This window comes from Macrobrachium nipponense, chromosome 6 (genome assembly GCF_015104395.2).
Source record: "Macrobrachium nipponense isolate FS-2020 chromosome 6, ASM1510439v2, whole genome shotgun sequence".
NCBI lineage: Eukaryota > Metazoa > Arthropoda > Malacostraca > Decapoda > Palaemonidae > Macrobrachium > Macrobrachium nipponense.
The window spans coordinates 82853948-82874360 of record NC_061108.1 but is presented as its reverse complement, the minus strand read 5'-3'; the positions used below and the strand labels follow the sequence as shown (position 1 = coordinate 82874360).

Here is a 20413-nt window from a genome sequence, read left to right as displayed (position 1 = left end):
GAGAGAAAAATGTCCTTACTTTGGCCTCCTCTCTGTTGTCCTTTTGCACGGAGTCGCCCGCGCTCAGACATACTCTTATTATTTACTCTTTTTTTTTCTACTTCAAAGGGCACCCTTATGCCACCCCGCATTCTGCAAGATCCCCCCAACCCCGACCACCGCCTCCATCTCGCGGGTGCTTCACATCCATCTTAAATACAATTAACTACTGCATCTAAATAATTTCAGGGCGCCTGCCTGGCGTCCTACACGAACGATAACGTGCGACTACATACATACTGAGAGGCGTGTCTGCGCATGCGTACTTATGCATGTGTTTGTTCTCCTGATAACGGGATCTCGAGAGTATGGATTTTCCATAAGGAATCTTTATGCAAAAGGTTTTAACTCAGTTTCTAAACTTATACTGATAACATCATTTCGATAGCTTCAGAGGCTTATATGTATTAAGTCACATTCAATACTTTATATTATTTTACTTTGGATTTTACCTTTATAATATGAAACGACACGAGTTTCGTTCAGAAGTAACTGAAGCGCTGGAGATAAAGCCTCTACATAACATGGGAAATTCGAAATCGCTCTCATGACTTCAGGGAACGTTCTTTGAAGACTGTAGTAATTTCAAAGGGGTGACATAATACTTCATAACTTATTAAGGAGTGAACAAATAATGGCATTAACTGCGGCTCAGATTCACGCCAATAAGACATCCACTGCAGAAACGCTTTTTTAACACAACGTTTTACACACACACACACACACACACACACACACACACACATTAGATATATATATATATATATATATATATATATATATATATATATATATATCTATATATATATATATTTCTGAGAATTCCAAGTTGTTTCTTGATAAAAAGTAGCCCAACAAGTGATTCGACTGTTGAAAGTCTTACGGGCCAAAGATGTAATTGTGAACGAAACTTTTCGGTATTCATTGACAGTTGTCAAGGTCTTAACGTGGAGAAGACAGATTCCAACGCAACAAAGAACTGAAAATAGGAATGTTTACATGTAAGGCAGGACTCAAGTCCGAGATACAAATCACGGCAACGTTTCTTCTATTTTATTTTATTTCAAATATGAACAAAACCTTTAACCCAGTTACGTTACAGTATAGCAAGACTGGATAACAAGCGGTAGTTTTGCTTAGAATAATTTTTATAAGCGTTCACTTTCCAGTGGCGATAGAATGAGCCTACTTGAAGTTCTTTGGGGCTTGGGAATCTTGTTGGACTCCGTTTTTCAAAATCTAGACTTGGACATTCTCAGAAATTTCAATAAACTGGATGATATTATGAATATTTATATAGACACTCATACCTTTCCCCCTTTGAGTAGATGCTGTTCAGTTTTCACAGTAATACAATATGTGATTCTGAAAATCACAAGTCTCCTCAGATTATATATATATATATATATATATATATACATATATATATATATATATATATATATATATATATATATATATATATCATATATATATATATATATATATATTATATATATATATATATATATATATATATATATATATATATATACATAAATATATATATATACAGTGGTCCCCCCGTATTCGCGGGGGATGCGTACCAGACCCCCCCTGGGATTGTTGTTAGAACCCGCGAATGTTTGGAACCCCTATGAAAATGCTAAAAACAGCCTATTTTGTTAGTTAAAACTCAAGAAAAACCCACTAAAAATTTTCATACTTGGTTTTTTTAATAGCTTTATCACAAAAAGTGCATTTTATGATGAAATTCATCAAAAAAAAACCAGGAATTTGTGGATATTTATCATAGAAAAATACCGCGAATGCGCGAATTTTCCGCGAATAATGCAGGGAAACGTTCCCCAGAGAAATACCGCGAATGTGTGGAGTCCGCGAATCTGGAGAACGCGAATACGGGGTCCACTGTATATATATATATATATATATATATATATATATATATATATATATATATATATATATATATATATATATATATATATATATATATATATATATATATATATATATATATATATATATATCTATATATATATACATAACCTGGGGAGTGACGTCCACAGTGGAGAGAGACACTTGTGACTTTCAGAATCACATATTTTATTACTTGTGAAAACTGAACAGCATCTGCTCAAAGGAGGAAAGATATGTGCATATAAATATTCATAATATTATCCAGTTATTAAGATACACACATACATATATGTATATAGATATATATGTGTGTGTGTATGTGTGTGAGTTTATAATTAATTGCGCAAGAGCTTAAGTGTACTTACGGGAATTTATGAAAATCGAAATAGTTTCTTAATGATGCAATACAACTGGTGGATTGGACGACAGTAAGTGGGTGTGTCTGTGAGGAGCAGCAACCTGTTCTCCATGTCACATCGCATCACAGTGATAAGCTTTGAAAGCTTCCCAAAGTACCCCGTCCCCCCCCACCTCTCTCTCTCTCTCTCTCTCTCTCTCTCTCTCTCTCTCTCTCTCAACATACTGGCATGAAATATGCCACATCGTATGTGAAGACATCGTCGTGATGCCATTAATCAAGTTAATGTGGCCACTAGTTAGCTTCTTCACCACCTCACATTCTTTCTCACCACTTAAGTAATTGTTGTACTTGGGTTTGCACGTTAAGTAATCATGTATAACTTGTATATGTTGCCGTTACACCCGTCCGATTGCTATCTTGTAAGTGCCAGTCTTTATATTTATATACATATACATATAGTACACAGGTATATGTATATATACTGCATAAATATACATATATATATATATATATATATATATATATATATATATATATATACAAAATTAAATATACGCGCAAGTATATAAGAGTATGTATTTATTCATATCTAAATACACTGAACTATAATTTAAATTTATATATATAATATATATATATATAGAATCTATATATAGATAGATATTAAAATTTCTGTCTGCCCTATTCTAATGATATCTGACCATTTCTTTATACTTCTGTAAAAAATTATACGTTTGTTAATGCAAAGCTATTTCATGATTTACATAAAAAAAACTGACTTACGCAAACGTAAGGCCATCAAGAAAAATACAAAAATAATGGAGATAATGTCCACTATTCGTATCAGCAAAGCTGTATGGATGTTTGAACATTTGCTGCTTGTATGAGAGAGAGAGAGAGAGGAGAGGGATGGGAAGGAGTTGACGTGAGACCCGAGAGAGGGACGAGAGATGAGGAGAGAGAGAGACTCAAAACAGCCAAGGTTAAACAAGGTAACTAGTAAATGAGTGTAAAATAATGCGAAAATCGTAAAGCGTTTTGTTGCCACAATTTTAAAGGAACTACGCAAGTCTCAGTTTTAAACTTTCCCGGAAGCGCCACCTGAAGACAGAGCAAGGTTATCATAGGTTACAGAAACAAAGATTTAATGACATTACTCTAACCACTTCCTATGTTTACAGCGCCTCAAGGAAAGCGGCACATACCCTGAGCTTTTGTCTGGAGGAAAAATGAAAACTGCTTATACACACATTTATTATTGTTCTTATGGCAAAAACACCGTTTCATTGAGCTTTCAGTGAATAAAATACTTAATTCTCCATCGGTAGGTCCGTTCTTATTTAAGCATTTAATCTTTCGGTTTAATTAGTCAAATAAATTTAATTCTACAGAAGAGCTCCGCATACAGATATCGTTTAATAAAAAACTGTGAAAGAACAATCTAGAAAAAGATGTGTATGATGTAGTACATGTTAGACAATTTGAGAAGTTTACCGTGTTTTGTTATGGTTTTACCTTCATCTCCGCGGGGGCTCATACTAAGCACGGCGCCCCGCCGAGCTTTTCTTTAGAATTAACCCCCTCCCCCACCCCCACCCCCAAAAGTTCTTTAACAGCTGCAAATATTACGCCTGAACCTTAATTTTGAAACCTTTCTGTAAGGAAAAGCGGTATTAATTACTGAAAGAAAGCCGCGAGTGCCCCCCGCCGACCTGGGTATCGTGCATTTCCCCCTATAAAGGTCCCAACAATGTGTCACTTGACCAAGTCTATTTCATGCCAATTTTGGCGGCAGCTGTAAGTAGAAGCGGCGGTTTTATGGCTGGTTCACTTCAAGGCTATAAATTTAAGATAAAAAGAATTTCCCACGCTGTGCAAGTCCTAAACATGTTTTGGGTAAGAACACAAAAATGATTGATGTTACAAGCTGAACGTCAACTTTCATTTCGACAAAATGATGACGTTGAGACACTCATTCCTTTTACCCTTACGATTACTCGCTTAAAAGCTTTGTCTTTATAAACTTAATATTCTTAAGACTCGCTCTCACATTATTACTCAATGCCAAACAGGGAAAAACCGGAACTCAGTTTTGTACCGAACATGGCTGTGCGAATTTGCTACCTATTAACGATATTCAACGAGCGCCCAGCACGGAATATCTTTCTTGGCTTATTTTACTGCGAAATGAGTCTGTTTCAAATCTAGTGAGAGACTGAGGTGGTCCCGGGTCAGGGAGGAGAGGGGGGGTCTGCAAAGGAATGCTAACCTCCTTCTAAGAATGTGGTTTCTGCAGCGAGGAGGGATTACAAAGGCCTTTTGAAGACCGACGGTCCGCGGGCCATTCCAAAGATGCATCGAACTTCCGCCAGACTGGTCCTAACGGACCTCTTGCCGAAGCTAAAGTCATTCTAAAACTAAAGGGTGGTAAGGTGCAATTCAAAATGCCAGTCTAACTAAAGCCTCTATGTGCATCTTTGCAGATAAGGACTGCAATGAAACTGCTAATGTGGTTTTCGAAGATAAGAGTATTATGGAATTGAAAAGCGTCCGTTTTACGAATGATAATCTCATGGAAATGACTAAAGCAGCGCTGTGTTTCCACTGCACTACCTTCGGACAGAAAAGAATACAGGAAAGCTTTAGACTCGATGGACTCGAGTCTTTGAATCAAAAGTGGTACTTTATCAAAACTACGACGGACTTCATGCAAGACCGACTTTATCGATGCTCTTCTATTCAGCATTTACGGAAAATCCTATTTTATTGAGTGATGAATATAAGCTACGTTCTTTATACTGATTATCCAGTTTATCCTTCAACGCCCCCATGTGATTATCTTTGGTCGTGGAATTCCCCTTTCAGCTCCTAACTGTCCTTCCCAGCTGACCCTGAACTCTTCCCACCAGAAGCTACTGACTGGATGTCTGTATCTTGCTCAGACATTTCCGCTACTGGCCAGATTTATTTCATGCATGGTTGCGAGGAGAGCAAACACTGCGTAAGTTACATAATTGTTCAATATTCTCGTTCCGCCTGAATACTAATAACATGAATTATTTATAAGCGATGGCTGTATCTATTAGCTTGTATTAGAATAAAAAATTATATATATAATACTATATATATATATATACATATATATATACACTCGTGTATATACATGTATTTATACACACAATTATATATGTATATTGATGTATATAAATATATATACGGTATATATATATATATAGATATATATACATATATATATATATATATATATATTATATATATATATATAGTGATACAGGGCACAGGGAACTACTCCTAGCGACATAATCAGAGGAAGACGGACGAAAAACACACATCACTAGGCTGTCTTTTTTTATTATTTTGCCGACGTTTCGAATTATTTACAGAATTACATCTTTTCTTATGTGCAGCCCAGAGATGTAATTCTGTAAATAATTACGAAACGTCGGCAAAATAATAAAAAAAGACAGCCTAGTGATGTGTGTTTTTCGTCCGTCTTCCTCTGATTATATATATATATATATATATATATATATATATATATATATATATATATATATATATATATATATATATATATATTTATATATATAAATGCTTTTTTATGTAATCAAGCTGTGTTCTGTGAAGTTTGAACGCTCATGATAAATTAAAACCCCAAATATTCGGACTAATATTGTACTACCCAGGCTCGAATAGATAATTACAAGTGAATGAAAATCTTGGCAAAAATAACATCGGTCGAGATACATCTTAACTTAGTCTTTATGGCAAATGGCAATAGCCTTAAGAAATTTTTATTTCGTCATTACACAGGATCACTGATGTACTTTCGGTAAAAGTAAGCAAAAGGAAAAACACGATCTGGACTGATCTATTCCTTTCGGGCGTCCGATTTCTCTTCAGCCATAAACCAACAGGGGTCACTTTCGTTTGAACCAAACTTCAGAGCGACCCCGATCGCGAGAGAGGTCGAAGTGAACAACAGCACCTCTGGTGTTGTGGGAAAGACGACCTATACTGAACATACGTAAACAATAAATAATGACTGGGGAGCTACTTTGTGGTTCTGAATTCTCAGGCCTCAGTAACGTCTTTTGCTCACTTCATGCCCTAAGTTATTTACCTTTCTAATGATAGTGAAATAAACGAGAGAAATATCAGTAAAAGAGAGAGAGAGAGAGAGAGAGAGAGAGAGAGAGAGAGAGAGAGAGAGAGAGAGAGAGAGAGAGAGAAGCTTACCATACTTGCTAAATGAATGAAGGAAAAGAGCCGAAGCTTTTCAAATGCAGCAGATGGTTCGCCTCAAATGCACAACACTTGAACTGCTGAAATACATTAGTTTGTTCTTCCCAGCGTCGCCAACACATACGCAACAGAAGAGAGAGAGAGAGAGAGAGAGAGAGAGAGAGAGAGAGAGAGAGAGAGAGAGAGAGAGAGAGAGAGAACATTATGCTTGAGACTTCTAAACAAACTAGCTTTTAGCGTCTTGGTAACCAGTAACATCCAGTTCCAGTGATGTCAAGCAGCACAGTCCCGCTACTTTATTTTCTTCATATCATTTTTGCATTTGATCATGCATTGCTGGTCATCCCATTATCGTTAACCACGATCAAACTGTACATTATCTGTCGCGTTACCTCCCTTGACCCGGACTTCCCAGGGAGGGAATATAAGAACTGACTGGGGACTGTGGAAGAGAAGGTAAAGTAACCGTTTGAAGTAATAGCCAACCGCTCTCAGTCCAAAATCACTTTCGCACCTTGAACTGTTTAGACACTAATTGTTAAGTACGTCTCCGACTAACTCAAAAAAAAATGAAGACAGGTGAACGGGCAAAAAAAGAATGAAAAAAACTGAACCCACTCAAATAACAAGATTACTTTTCCCGAGTGATACTGATTTAGCACAAATATCTTGGGGTGAAGAGGAGTAACGAAAAAGGCGATGTTATTTCCTCTAAATGCACAACGTAATGCGTTTGCAGGTTTGTTCATCACCTGTCCTATTTTTAAAACTTACATTCATTAACTCATTATTTTTTTCTTCATTAATCTGACCCAAAGGAGTTGCATATTTTTTCTTTGTGAGTGGCCCATCTGTTAAGAGACCTCAACTCTGATCTCATCTAATTTGCTACCTGTATTTGAATAATAATAGTCTACGGCATTTCTGGGAAAAATGTCAGACGCAGTTAATTTCAGCTTTTAGACTGTAAGTGTTAGCCTTAAGAATCTACATTTCTTATGTAAAATTTTCGTCAATGTAAAATAAGCAAATATACCAAGCTAATACTAACTCACCCGCAGTAAGAAGAGAATACTGGCATAACGTGTAAGTGAATTGCTCTTCTTGAATGAAGAAACTACTGCCTAATGAAAGGTAGAGGGAGGACAATGCAGGTTTCAAGTGAGGACAGTGATGGGACTCGCAAAACATTTGTCTCTTCGATTCATTATTCAGTGTAATAAGGAACCACCAAAAGTATTGCTTAAATGTTAAACGTTATGCACCATAACTGAGAATAATTAACATGAACTGACTTATTCCATTTGTAGACTGTGGGTCTTTTAATTGGGATTTTTTGTCTTGGTAAGAAAAGCATGGTCATCTGAGATTGATTAAAGTCTGCAACTGCTAGAGTTGCTTTGGGTTTTGTTGTAGACTTCAAGTATGAGGAATTGTGATCTTTTCACGTGAATACAGTTACCACGTGTTTTTCAATCCTCTAAACATTATAAGTACCAAAATACATTAGAATTTTCATTAACCCTTGATATCGTGCATAAAGACAAGTATGGTACACTACAAATCACCTTTTGAAATAATTTACAGAGAAAGGCAGGCTTCACTAAGATATTTTGCACCACCACAAGTTGCTGGTGGGTCACTGTCTAATCAAGATACTCTACCTGGCCTACTGCTACTTTTCACTGAGGCATAGTTATCAGTATCTTCAGCTCCAGTTACCACGAAGGGTAGAGAGGGTTCTCTGGAAGCCTCCTGGTGTTTTCGATTCATTTCGCATCACTCCATACTTCCCTTGCGATCTGGTGAACGAACTGACCATCAAAAACTTTCACCAGAATCATAATACCTCTACTCCTCTTGAAAACATTCGCTGGATATAAGTTCCAAAGATGGGTGGTTGTTCCAGCCCGCTGAGCTTGCGATCTATCACTTCTACTCCGCTGTTATCAGTGTTGAAATTTATTTGATTTTTCTATTCGCACATTCCTTGGTTTTACTGAGATCATTCAGATCCCAATGTCAGGCAAGTAGGATGTGGACATCCTTCCTTCTCATGAAGATCCAGTGCCACTCTACTGTGCTATATGAAATGAATCTTTCGTGACCTTGGTTGGTAGGTTAACCTGGCCTTGTGCCAGCTTGGGGTTCGGTCGCCACTGGTGATATACATAAAATATTGAACACATTCCGGGAAAACACAGTTTTAATTTTCATTCTGATGCTGAGGACGTTTACAATCCGGTTCACCTTTTTATCACTAGAGAAGCGTCTCATGAAAATTATTCGAAAACAATTAACCGAAAACAATTATTCGAAAACAAATACTCGAAGAGCAGCTATTCGAACGGAAAATTGTTCGAAAGAAAATGACTCTAATAGGCAATTGTTCGAAGTGAAAGTTACTCGAATTCTTGTTTGAAATAACAAACGTTATCCGGAAATTACCGGAAAATTACTCTACTAGGCAATTGTTCAAATTGATATTTTGAATTGTTGTTTGAAATGATAATAAACGTTACCGAAGGCATCCAGCCAGTACCTACCAAGAACTTCATTTCCTCGGAATATTGCAGCCCTTCAAAGATGGACGAATACATTTTAAGTGAAAAAGGCAAGCCTTTGCTTAAAATCAATGGTTTTTTATTCGTGAAAGACAAACAAATTGATACCGAGATATATTGGAAGTGCAATAAATTCGCATCGTACTGCAAAAGCCGTGCAATTACTAATGATGGTGAAGTGATTGAAGTTCCTCGTTAACATAATCATTTTAGTTCCTAGACGCTCTAAAAAAATGAGAGCAGGATTTGTAAGACATTCATATCGCAAAACTAAGAGCGGGGAGCCAAACTATGAAGAGTTTCAAGAATTACCGTGACTTCAATGAAAGAATAAAAAAAATGAGTGGCAACCTTTGACGAGTACTATTCGTTAGTAGAGTATTTGCGCACTGTAGCACTTAACTAGCATTTATAAGTAAATTTTATTTCATCATGAATATATTTTAATACATATATTTTACTTCAAATAATTATCTTTTGTATATTTCCTTTTTTATTCTCTTTACACTTTTGTTTGAATAGATAATTTTGCATTTCGAATGAATATGTTATGTTTACACGTCATTTGAATAAAGAATTTTGCATTTCGAATAATTATCATTTCTTATAATTGTCCTTTCGAATAACTTTCATTCTAACAATTTTCCATTAGAATAATTGTTTTTGAAATATCTGTTTTCGAATAATTGTTTTCGAATAATTATTTTCGAACAATGTTCACATAATCTGAAGAAGTGTATCATGTTTCGTCTTTTCTTACTCACTGTTTTACTCCGCTTTACAATTGAAATTTCAAAAATGATGCTATCTCAAATCATTCATCATTTGCTATTTTTCTTTAAACTTTTTTCCCACAACAAGTTCTTAATATAATGTCTTCATGTATTACGTCAGAGGTCAATGCTATTTCTAATCTTCTCTGCTAATAATGTCAAACTTTTCTCATAAATAATTTTTTAAAATTCATTGTGCTTTGCCTTCGTCTGGACGAATGTCACAAATCAAATTGTTTCGTGACAATGTTTTCTTTTTTCTGCTTCACTGACGACACCTGTATGAATGGACCTACTATAAATGAGAAGGGTTAATCGGATTCTCTTCCTAACGAACCGAACCAAATGCAATTCGCTTAGTATCAATACTAAGTTCCTTCTAATTTCATTGGGCAGTCACTCTCTGCAATGTGATGACACCACTCATTTTTTCCTACACTTATCATTTATTTCATTGGGCCACTCATTTGAGGACAGACATTAATCTTACCTTCAGGCAGCCACATATCGATTGAACTGAAGAATCATAAAACATGCACTACGGTAGCAAAGCCAGGAATCAACGAAAAAGAGTTTATTCAGTTATTTACTTCAAATCTTTATTGGCCGAGCTATGTAATACTCGCCTTACTTTTCTCTCGTCTCGAGTCACTCATGCTTTCATCTTCTTCTTCTCGTTAGTTTAATACTATTCTAGATCTGCCTTGGAAAGACTACGCAAGTCACAGTTGGGTATTATACATACCTAGGAAAATGTGCACTTTTTTAACGTTATTACGTATTACACCAGGAGTTTTAACTCCATGTCCACCTTATCTCTCTCTCTCTCTCTCTCTCTCTCTCTCTCTCTCTCTCTCTCTCTCTCTCTCTCTCATTCCTTACAGTACGAACTTTGTTTTGTATCTTGATTTGAACATGACGCTGCAAGTCAGGGGAAATCACTCGTCACCGCAAAGATTTGGGCTTATAGTAAAAAAAGGAGAGAAAAAATCCAAAATAAGACAAAATTAACTAAGATAAAAACGAACAATAACAATATTTGAAGGAATTCTCGAAGCATTTTTTCCTGTCTCCTGATATAATCCCTTTTATGGCGCCGTACCCAAAGCTTACCAGAACATCAACCACATAAAAACTTTCGATGAAAAGTGTTTTTTTCTCTCTAGGGCATCACAGGAGGAACGCTTTTAAAGGAATGAAAATATAACTGCTGCATAAAAAAAAAAAACAACAGCAAAGTCATGCTCCCATTTGTCATGGGGTTCGTGGGAATTTTCCATTACCTAATCGCTGGACAATCGCTAGAGAGCTATCTCCCAATGCCATTGCAAAGAAACAAACAAAATGGCTGAAAGAGCAAAGCACGAAGTTAGGTTTCCAAGTGTTGTCTGAGATTTCCGAGTGGACGTCTGCAGGCGGTACCTCTTGGCGTAATATCAATGAAAGTTTGCACGTTGTACGAAAAGACCCGTTGGCAAAAAGCCTTCAGCGTAAGTTTCTTTTCTTTGTGGTGCTCTCGCGAACCACAGAATTACGATGAAATGCCCTCGTTTTAAAGTTCACGGAGAGAAAGCCTAATTGACAGTCAATCAGCATGAACTTGAGGAATGATCTCCATTCATTGTCTTGCCTGATAGTTCCCTCCATAACGCCAACTCTCTCTCTCTCTCTCTCTCTCTCTCTCTCTCTCTCTCTCTCTCTCTCTCTCTCTCTCTCTCTCCTCGTCTGTGTGTGTGTGTGTGTGCATGTATGTATGGAACTATCCTAACTTTGACGATGTTACAAAAGTTGCTTTAAAAGGTTTGATGTTATAGTTTTAGTCATTCACGAAACATACAAATTGAATTTACAAACTATTTCGTCTAGTCTTACTCTCCTGATGTCTGCTGGTCCAGTGCCTTCAGTGGTTTGCATTTACATGTCCATGGTTTGGTTTCCACATGCTCCATTTTGCTCCTATATCGGTGATTCAGAATAATAATCATTTATTCTACTAAACGAAAAAAAGATTGCTATCACTTGACAAATGATCATGGAAGTCTGTCACACAATCTACGATACAAAATATTTGAGAAAACCTGAGCATTGTTGACTTTGGAAATTTTGTTTTAATAAGCAAATTCCAGAAGATTTCGAAATAAATGTGCCGATGAAGACTGCTACACCTTTAACAGTGTTACACATTCACAATTAAATAAATTTTCCTTTACTGCCCTATTGAGAGAGAGAGAGAGAGAGAGAGAGAGAGAGAGAGAGAGAGAGAGCCCAGGGCGGGCATCATCTCAGTCAATTAACGCTTGGGTCATAAACCCAGAGCCATGTGATCCGAATGTCGTCAATAAACCCATAACCAAGATAATTGAACCGACTATAAAGATACCCGAAAACATACGGAGTAGGCCTAGTGGGCACTGGCCTGGATGGAAAAGTCAGGGAAAAGTAGAGAGACCAATTAACTGCTCTCAAGGATACGATTATTTCTTCTCTGAATACGGATAACATTAGATCATCTTTTCCTTTCGTTAAAACACGATAAAAAAATCATGACGCTTTTTTCACTGAAGAACACGAAAACACATCATTATTTTGACTTGGATGGTTAAAGAACTCTGAAGGAAAAATATAAAAGCAATTCTCGAAATCAACGGTGCAAAGGTGGCTTTACAGGACACATGTAAAGGATAAAATTAGACGGCCCTTTCCATGTGTCCAAACCTTATGGGATATAACATCATGATACTTTATTCACAACATCATTTTGGTTTACACGGTCAAAGTCCTCCAAAGAAAAAATATAAACACATTTCCCGAAATCAACGATACAAAGGTGGTCTCACTGGACACAGGTGGCTTAAAGCCGTTAATTTTTGAGTAAAATAAACCTTTAAAAATGATAAATGTTCTTACTTTAGCTCGTGCGTCACTCCTTTCTCTCCAAATGAAAAATGGGATTAATGAAAAAGGAACATGACAGCTCTAGCACTAGGCCTATGTCCTCCATGATGGATAACTACTTTGGGCTTCCAGGAATGTTACATGGAGACAGATGAGTTTGTATCAATGTAGAGGAGCGTGGAGGTCGTTGGAGGTCTTCAGTATTGCGATGAACTAACAAAAGGCTAACGACGAAAGGCAGGAGTCGAAAGAATACACGAAAGAGAATCTGCGTCACTGAGCTTTGAATGAAACTCGGTATAAAAGGATAGTCAGCTTAATAGAGAGAGAGAGAGAGAGAGAGAGAGAGAGAGAGAGAGGAGAGAGAGAGAGCGCGTGTGCGCATATTACAAGTCATTTATTTTAAGGATTACTGATATTATCGTGGGGTAGAGACACGACTTATACGGGAGGTCCTTTTCCCAAAGAGGTCCTATATATTCCAAGAGCGATTTCAGAGCCACAAAACATCATCATTACTTTCCAAGTTCCAACGGCATCACGGCTCGATCTTCAGGTGGCTAGTTTTTAGTTTTTTTTTTTCTCTTCTTCTTTAAGTCAATCAATTACACTTTTAGCTAATGCGCAAAGGCACACTTGAAAAGATTGAGAACACGCGAACAAAGTTAAGGCTACAACTTGAACTACTTATTTTCTATTCAGTGAAAATTTTAATTAATTTTTCGCATTTTTTCATTCTAACTTCCCATTAAAATATTACATATAACACGAATACTGTCAAGTCATCTCAAATATACAAAGTTTGACCCCCCTGAAGTCCAAACAAACATAATATAGCGATTTCTTACAATAACTATTTTCTCTTAATTACTAAGTTATCAGTTCCTTCTTATAATTTTTATTTAATCTTATTTATCACTTTTTTTTTTTTTGCATGGTGCAGCCATCTCGTTGTTCTTGCCGGTAATTGAGAAAACTTTAATTATTATACAGATGGTCACATTTAAGCACTCAGCTGCTGAAAATAAAAAAAAATTGCCATAGTCCTTTTACGATGATGAACTGTGTTTCATTAAATAAATGAAATTAAACGCGCTGCTAACTAGGAAAACTAGCCCTCCCCCCGTTGTTAGCGATAAAGAATCTTAGTGATTTCTTCCCCAGTGAAAGTACTGTTTTAAAAAAGTGGCACTATTAAGGCCTATTAAATAAAAGGAGCCAGCTTATACTTAGTCACACTGAGACTTAGAAAATAATCGCAAGAAATTTATGATTATGACTAAATGCTAATCTTCACTCAAACATATAAACAAAAGTAGATGTTCAAACGTATTAAATTCAACGGTAGGTACCTTCCGCATTCAGTTAATTTATCTTCGACTTTATCGTTTCCAGAAATCAATGTTATTTGCTTAAATGGTTTCAAGGATTGGTGATATTCAATAAAACCTGCAGATACTTATGTAAACATATATACACAGCTTCATACGTAATTACCCGTGTGTATACTAGGTATAGTAAGCATTAATTACTGGACATAAGTCTCAATGTAAAATATATATATATATATTTTTGGCTTCCATTTTGCAAAATAAGCAGTATATTTTTTAAGAATTCACCAGCCGCTCATTCACTTCAAACAGCTTTTCTGAAGTAATCATATCCTTCTTACTTTGTCAGTCTGTGAAAGAGGTCTTTGAGTCAGATTGTTAAGTATCCCTGCTTGAAAATCATTGAGAAACAGCCACAGGACATTCTGCTTTTTCTTTCTTAAAAACACTTCCACCACCTGTTCCTCTTCCCGTCGAGGTCCTTTGAGACTTGGGGTCCCATCAACACTCGCCTCTAATCGGGTGATTCAACACAAGAGGCTTTGGAGAGACATTTCGAGAGATAGATGGCTCTCCCCCATCAGTGGTCCTTCGTCCCGCCCCGACAGAGATCGAGATATGGAGAGATGGAGAGAGAGAGAGAGAGAGAGAGAGAGAGAGAGGGAGATTGTTACTCTATTATTTTAGATAAAGCCCGAATGAATGATTGGGCTTGTCGTCTGTTGTCATGGTAGGCCCTTTTGCTCTCAAGAGATGTTCATGATGCTTTACAGTCGTAGTACCAGTTAGGTTTTTCAATCAAATTTTAAAGATACTGTTTTGTTTCCGGACAAAAGGAGATATTTCAAATAGTTCAATCAAATATCTGAGCTTGGCAACTGTAAAGTTATTATTCTCTCCTTAAGAGATATTTTTGAGAATAATTTCCTGCTTTCTCTTAACTGTAGGTTAAAGAATCTTTTCATTTCTCAACAGGACTCACTTAATTAAACACAGGGTTTGGTATCTTTATGACCAGATGTTAACCGAATTGGCTCTGTTAACAGAACTTTGATATAAATTTCTTAGAAACAATATTTGCTATCGTCTCATGAAACACAACATTAAATAAAAGCAAAATGGATCATTTTCATATTATCACATCGAAATTCCTCGACTTGCGAAACAATCGTGATAATTTTCATAACAGCCATAAACAAGCTAAATGCAAAGAACAAATCTTTCGCGTTTATCGCAAAACCAGCGTGAATTCATTCAAGCTGTAAACTCTAGCTCCATCCACCGTCAACCGAAAGATGAAGAAGTCAACCCAAGGTTAAACCAATCACCAAAATCAACACGAGGCCTAACTCAGACATCTGTAGACACGTTCTTTCGAGGCCGTCATCAAGCGGGGTGGCCTGTTATGGGAAAGGAAAAGGGGGGAAGATGGCCGAGGTGACGGCCTTTCGAAGCACAGCAAATCCTTGAGCAGAGATAACAAGTAAAAATATGCCGAAGTTCCGCGACAGAGTTTCCTGTACAGCGTATAATCAAGGCCACCGAAAATAGATCTGTCTTTCGGTGGTTTGGGTATAATGCTGAACGAGCCCCGCCCCAAGAAGCTTTCATCGATGGCCCGCCGGTGGCCTGTCCTATATCGTTGCTCGACGCACGATTATGGCTGACTTAAACCTTGAATAATATTAAACAAAATAACTACTGAGGTTTGAGAGCTGCAATTTGGTATGTTTGATGATTGGAGAGGGTGGCTGATCAATATACCAATTTACAGACCTCTAGCCTCAGTAATTTCTAGGATCTGAGGGCGGACAGAAAAAGTGCGGACGGACAGACGAAGCGCCATCTTAATAGTTGAACAGCCTCATTACCAAAACAAAATCATACGTCAAAAAACTGAAGATAGAAAACACTTAAGTGAACAGATGTACAAACATAGCCACCAACACTTCACGCAATTTAAAGCAAAACAGGGAGCTGTTGTAAAGGCTTATTCTTACTACTACTTGCACAAACTGTGGAACCCATTTCATTCGCTAATGTTCACATTATACGGAAATGGGTGATAAGAGCAAGATTGGTCGATCATAAAACTTCTTCTGATCATACATCACGAGGATTTTCGAATGGGAATCTCAGATTATATCGTTGTTTTAAGACTTGTGTTGGGTACTTTATGATAATGGGCAATTTTTTTTTATTACTCGTCGTTCAAATACGCTTTTTATCCGTTTCTTCTTGATTGACTTTCAGAGAAGCTCCCCCTCTTGCGTCAATAATTTCTTTTGCTTATACGCCAGTCCACAGAAATCGCTTTATCAAGTACACTTTCCCTTTCTCTTTCTTTATCTGCCTATATATATATATATATATATATATATATATATATATATATATATATATATATATATATATTATGCATATACTATACACACATACACACACACAAATATATTATATATATATATATATATATATATATATATTATATACATATATATACATTCTCTAAATTATACACACACGCATACACACACTCACACATACATAAACACACACCAGATATAATGTGTGTGTGCGCGCGCGCGTGTGTGTGTGCGTGTGTGTGTATATATAATTTAGTGAATGAGCAGGTGCCTGAGTCCTCTCATACGTCTTCCTCTTCTCAAGTACCAAATTCCAAGTAAAGTGTAAAAAGCAAAATCATGATCGCTAGAGAAGAGGCAATAAAAGAGAGGAAAAAAATGGAGAGTAAAGAAATAGTGTTACAATCCTTCCCCAAATACACACACACACGCACACACAAAGGGCACAGCCGTTCGTGCAGGGGGAACCTCATCAGAGCCAAATCAAAGGTTCCTGGTTGAAGCACGTACGGTCAGGGAAGCACCAATCGCTAAGAAAATAATCTCTGGATAACGTCTTTAACTATGGCTTTTGATGACTCACCTTGCTCCTTTACCTCCCCCCTCCCCCCCGTGCCCACCCACCACCCACAATGCACCGCGGCCTCCGTTTTGAGTCATGTTTCTCTCTCGACTCAGACTCAAGAGGTTAAGATTCGTCGTTTAACAAAATCACTGCCTCGACGGCTTTTGATGACTGATACTGTGTGAGTAACAATGTTCGGTTTGGTTCATACTACGAGACACCGCAAATTTTTCAGCGTACCTCAATAAACAAGCATCAGGTAAATAAATGGATTAATAAAATAATTATTTAAACAACCAGACTCCTCTTTACATGAGTGTAAATAAGTCATTAAAAATAAAAAGGTATTATCAACCTTACTCTGATATCGGGACAACTCCACAAACTATTTATTCCTCACAAAATCCCAAAACCAACTGTCATACAGAATGAGAATTTTTTAACCAACATGCTTGATTACAGAGAGAGAGAGAGAGAGAGAGAGAGAGAGAGAGAGAGAGAGAGAGAGAGAGAGAGAGACCTTGAAACTTCTTACACAAAGGTGCTCAGGTGCAGAGGGTACTCAAATGGGCATCACAATGACCTCTCACAGCCTTCAAATGAGAGAGTAACCACGATGATGAGAGATCTTACAGCTTCGGGTAGCCCTCACTGGGGGGTCCTGGATGTGGGCATCAGGTGGAAAGGGGAGGACTTGCGCTCAATTGTTACCTCACGGACCGGATGTTTGTACAATTGGACAGGTTTTGTGTACATACCGAGGGGAATCAGTGACCAAGAACATAGAAAGGATTTCCTGTGCGTTTTAAAGCAATGTTTGACAATGAACTTCAATCATCTCCTGTCTATTTTCTATCTAATAGCCACTAAGGTTCAGAAATGAACACATTCACGAACCTAATAACTTCATGGAAAATAAGCGGTCAACGAATCTCTTGTGCTAATTCGGAGGTGAAAGTTTAGCGTGGATGCAGTTTGAAAAATAACTATATTCGAATGAATAAACAGGAAGCACAGTCATTACAGATATAAAAGCCTTAACTGTACTGCTCTGGGAAAAAAAATCACAAAATACACAACACGGAAGAGAGAGTTTCTACAAGTGCCCAAACATTAGTAAGTGCAAAAACTCCAGTGCTTGTTTTATTTTTTTTTTTTCTACTGACGTGCAATAACAATAATTCAGTTGTATTACTTCAAATACTATCTATCTATGAGGCATTATACTGTGCTCTTGTTATTTCATTGAACATTTAAAACCACCAGAGAGAGAGAGAGAGAGAGAGAGAGAGAGAGAGAGAGAGAGAGAGAGAGAGAGAGAGAGAGAGAGAGAGAGAGAGAATTTCAAAATCAAAAGGTTCCTTGTTATATGCAAGGGGTTAAAGAGGACTTTTTTTTCTGAAGATATTGGTTGAGTCATAAGAAGTAGCTCATTTTGCAATGAGACGTAATGGAACCTCCTGTATTCAGCAATCTCGTAAATCGAATAAGTCGGTGACCACTTGTGATCGGTAAAAGGCTGGAGAGAGTGCAAAAGAGAAAGAGAAAAAGAGAGAGAGAACCTGGTAGTTCTCTTCAAGATGACTAAACTGATGACTAATGTTTAATAATCATGGTGTCCCAGGGGCTGCTACAATATATTCTCATATCTTCCATACTTTTTAAGGGTGAATACATATAAATAAATAACGACAGTGAAGAAATAAAAATGATCGTCGAGTATCTATAAAAGACGTTTCCATCCTTGCAAAAGTAAACAAAACAAAGTATATTAGCGTTTTACAGATATCACTATTCTGTTCATTCCGTCCACTTTTTCATATCATACTCCGAGGATTCATGCATCCAGAATGACCTCGCGAGTTTTACTGATAAAATAATAGCAAAACAACAGCAAAAATGTCCAAGACAGCAACACACTGTAAACAATTTTTGCTTAAATATATGTGACAATAGAACTATCTAAACATGGTAGTGGAACTCCAGATAATTTCACAATCAAATATACATTCATATACATACATAGGTGTGTATATATATATATATATATATATATATATATATATATATATATATATATATGGTTTGTATGGAAATTCACACGCACACACGCTATATATATATATATATATATATATATATATATATAATATATATTATATATATTATATATATATATAGTGAGTGAATTTGTGCCATGATTGTGTGAGAATTTCCCAGAGAATGCATAAACAGTGGCAAGGATGAAAAGAACATCGCATCATCCATCGTCACTGTTTCGATATCATCGAGAGTCAGACAATAGAAGAGCAGTGGTTCACGCCATCTCATTAGGGTTTTAATCATCCGAATGAATACCCAATGGGCTTTTTGTGGGTTTTCCTGCGAGTGTTGAGGAGGCCGAAGCTTTCAACAAAAAATTATTGGCCAATTAACTTCATGTCGTGAGTCCTACGAGGTTGTAATAACACGAGAAGGATTCGTTTTTTCAAAGCATCGTGCGTTTCGATGTCATGTTTCATGTTCGGCGGGACACGGAGCAGTGCCCACAGTCCTCCCGAGGGGGAATCCATTACAAGGCATTGGGAATAAAACTCATTTCGAAGGATAAAACAACCGGCACAACACACAAAAACACATTCGTGTATATTATATATATATATATATATATATATATATATATATATATATATATATATATATACACACACACATATACTTATATATATATATATATATATATATATATATATATATATAGTATATATATATATATATTAATATATATATATATCTACATATTAGGTAATGGGTGACGAAGTGCAGTGTTTTGTGGTCTTGCTGCATCATCATTCTGTTGTTTCTATATATATTATATTAATATTTAATTTATATAATATAGATATATATACAATATAATAAATTATTATTAATATATTATATATATATATACATATATAAATATATTAATATATTATTCAATATTACGTGATATTAGTGGCTGAATGCTTCCCAATAAAAAGAAGTGTATATCTTACAAGGTCCATGCGTACGTTCACACATACATACAAATATACAAACATCTGGAAACACACCTTTTTCAGACTATGATTCAAAACAGACGTTTGATTACAGGCCATAACGAACTGAATAGCCCTAAAACTCTTCAAATAAAATGCTGAGTTCGAAAATTTAATCTGGTGACGTTCTAATCTGTATTTCTATTAAATCTTGAAGCAAAATGTCTTGAGACGCGGTCAGTATACTGCTGAAACTAACATTCTCAAGTAACGTTTTCCACCAACATCTTATTCGAAACTATTATCATTTTTT

General features: G+C 36.4%; 1 protein-coding gene across 7 annotated transcripts in view; it reads right to left on the bottom strand.

The window, feature by feature from the left end:
• The window catches only part of LOC135216681 (papilin-like), a 382576-nt gene that overhangs the window by 174327 nt on the left and 187836 nt on the right, over positions 1-20413 (bottom strand). The window lies entirely within an intron of this gene.